The sequence below is a fragment of the Cibotium barometz genome, chromosome 10 (assembly GCF_041138505.1).
Source record: "Cibotium barometz isolate CiBa-2024 chromosome 10, ASM4113850v1, whole genome shotgun sequence".
Taxonomy (NCBI): Eukaryota; Viridiplantae; Streptophyta; class Polypodiopsida; order Cyatheales; family Cibotiaceae; genus Cibotium; species Cibotium barometz.
In genome coordinates this window covers 51,607,112-51,610,539 of record NC_141055.1, presented here as the reverse complement: position 1 = coordinate 51,610,539, position 3,428 = coordinate 51,607,112, and the positions used below count along the sequence as shown (strand labels likewise).

General features: G+C 38.9%; 1 pseudogene; it reads left to right on the top strand.

Moving 5' to 3' along the window:
* Positions 1-1,146: 1,146 nt before the first annotated feature.
* On the top strand, positions 1,147-3,118 carry LOC147635037 (uncharacterized; annotated as a pseudogene).
* Positions 3,119-3,428: the final 310 nt, after the last annotated feature.

Sequence of the window (3,428 nt, the reverse complement as noted above, 5' to 3'; positions counted from 1 at the left end):
CACTTCCTTTAGATGGAGTGGTTTTTAGCTTCTGGGGCAATCGCTACATGATTGCTCCGTCTACCATAAGTGACGAGGCCTCTTTATTGCACAGGATTTGCATGTGCCCCCTCGTTTAGAGGTCACCCTTATGTCTTTTTGTGGACCTATATATAGATGGGGTCCATGGCATCAGCTTACTTGCTACATTCATCAGAGCATGAGTACTTATGGGTTATGTCTCAATGCAGCCTCTCTTTCTGATAGAGAGGGATTACACATGCAGAAGGACAAAGACTCTATGTTGACGGAAGACCTTACTCTCAAGGAAACATAGCAAGTTTAATCAATAGTAGTCGAGGGATGAGTTCAAGAACCAATTGCACATTTGTGGAGTGTGAGAATAGTCATGAACCAGGACATATGAGTAGGGATGTAGAAAGATACATAGTTGTCAATGCTATTAGATCATTACATGCTGGTGATGAATTACTGATTAATTATGGATGGTGTAGACCTCCACGAGCACCCTTAACAGATGAGGGTTGAGAGCTTCATTGTATACAATTCCTAATGTTATTTTGACCTCTTGTACCCTAATTCTACACTTTAATTTGTACCACGTTCTCTACTATCTCTAATTTAATTTGATAATCATCTTTTATTGTCTCTAACTATTTTGTATCTGTGATAATTATTGAATTCCATGCACATCTCTCTTTTCTTTTAAGCTTACTTATTCTTAATCTTCAAAACCGTTTTGGATGGAGTAATCTATCCATTTCAGCACTTTTGAAGTATGTAACAATCTAACATATTTTTTTGTTACATTCTAAACATGGTTGCTTCTTACTGATCATATTTTTAATGAACTTGCAGGCTACTCTCTCAGAAGTTCTTGCCGACAAGCAATTCCCTTCTTGCATCACATGATGAGGTGAAGAAGATGATAAGTAGTCTTGGACTTGACTATTCTTCTATACATGCATGTCCCAACGATTGTATTTTATATAGAGGTCAGTACGAGGACGGTGTGACGTGTCCAAAATGTCAAACGCCTCGTTATATAAAGAGGAGAAAGGTAAGGTCCCTAGAAAGGTATTGAGACATTTTCCCCTGGTTCCACGTATAAAACATATGTTCCAAAGCCCGGAATTAGCTAAGCTTATGACATGGGGAGCGGAGCACAAGAGCAAAGATCAAGAGCAAAGATGGAGTAATGCGAATTCCAGCGATAGTCCTGCATTTGAGCATATTGATTTGCGATGGCCAGATTTTGCAAAAGAACCACGCAATTTAAAGATGGGTGTAGCATTAGATGGCATGAATCCATTTTCAATGAGATCAAGTAAATGGTCTACATGGCCAGTGGTAGTTATTAACTATAATCTACCCCCGTGTCTCAGCATTAAGAAAGAGCATTTAATGCTCTCACTCTTAATTCCGAGAAAACGACAAGTTAAAGATCTGAATGTTTTTTTGGCCCCTCTCATCGACGATCTTCAAGATTTGTGGAGAGGGATTGATGTCATGGATATGTCCAGAAGCATCGGTCAAAGACAGTTCATTGTTCGTGGAATTTTAGCATGGACTATCCACGACTTTGCAGGATATGGGTTTTGCTCAGGTAAATGGTTTAAATATATATATTGTCTCATACGTTTGTACGATGTTCATTGCGCTAATCATCTTTGTTATGTTTTCCATGCAGGGATATGTACCAAGGGTTATAAAGCTTGTCCAATTTGTGGTGATTGGTTGAGATCGACTTATAGCAAAAACCTTAACAAAAATATATATCTTCGACATAGACGATTTTTATCTGAAGATCATTATCTATGAGACAGAAGGCAAACCATACATTTTAATGGAAAGGTAGAAGAAGGGAGATGTCCAATACCAATGACACCGAAGGATTGGTATCTAAAGTGGACTGTTGGACCCGCTATCGATCCGGAGTCGGAGATCATAAGCGGCGATGATGAGACGCTGTAAAGAAGTGAGTGAGAGGAAAACGTGCTCTAGCTCAAAGTCCTTCGATTTGGTATACTTTGGAATATTGGAAGGATTTGAGGATATGTCATCTTCTTGATCCTATGCACATATTCAAGAACGTTGGTCATTTGTTATGGCAACACCTCGTTGGCTTGAAAGACACAGCGGCAGCAAGAAATGACTTAAAGGATCAAAACTCAAAGCCCAATCTATGGCCACTTTATGATATGAAACTCGACGTGAGACAACCTACGAGCCTGCCCCATGGGTGCTCAAGACAGAAGAGCTGGAGACTATCAACAGGAAGATTCAGTCGATTCGTACGCCTACAGGATATGGAGCATCTTGTCGAAACATGTTCACTCTAGATGACAAGAGAGCTTGTTTGGTTTAAAAACACATGATTGGCAAAATTTTGTGAAGGTAAATCTATCCAGATCTTTGTAAGTATTTATTTTCTTGCATGTTTTGTTGATCGGATTAATCATGTATGCAGCATGTTCTACCCCTTGTTATTGATGGATGTACTACAAGAGGAGTCCGAGATGTAATATATCGCCTTGGATCGGTTGCAAGGTATTTTTTGGTCATTAATTTTTAGTATAAAATTTTATTTGATATCTTCTTAATTCAAAAAAATCTCCAATATCTTCTTTCTTTTACTGATAGATGGATTACATCTAAAGAGATTGCCAAAGGGTCAATTCCACAAAAGAAGCGTGAATGTATAGAGCTTCTTTGTTTAATGGAAAAGGAATTTCCAACCTCCTTTTTTGATATCCAGGTTCATCTTCTAATCCATCTAGTGGATGAGATAGAGCTCGCTGGTGTTGTGAGCACTCGATGGATGTTTTGGGTCGAGAGATTTATGGGAGTATTGAAAGGTTATGTACGTCAAAAAGCAAGACCAGAGGGTTCTATGGCGGAGGGATGGATGCTTGAAAAATGCATGTATTACGTTTGTGAATACCTTGAGAAAATCGATTCTGAAGCTCCACGTGTATGGACAAATGAGTCGTCTAAGGGAGTCCCTTTTCGACTTAAGGTCCAAGATAAATTGGATATTTCTACTTTCATTGTCTATAATAGCGAATGCATGCAACAATTCGTTGATGAGTACGAGAAGGAACTTCCAAGCAAATGAGTTGGCAGACGTAAAAAGAGGAGATCCAGATGTCAAACCAATGTAAATAACGACGGGGACGTACCTACTTTCATGGATTGGTTATACACCCGTATGCAACGGGGGGTTAATGATCATGAGCCAATCTCAACGGAACAAAGAGAGTTTATGATCGGGTGAAAGACAGGTAAGTTGTTGGGTTTTGAAAACTCTGAACTAAACAAATGAATCTCATTTTTTTTAATAATTTATTTATTGGTCTAGCTATAATAAGGGTTATACCAACCATCCTCCAAGCACTATGATGCAAGCCTTCCCAAGTTTACCTCTA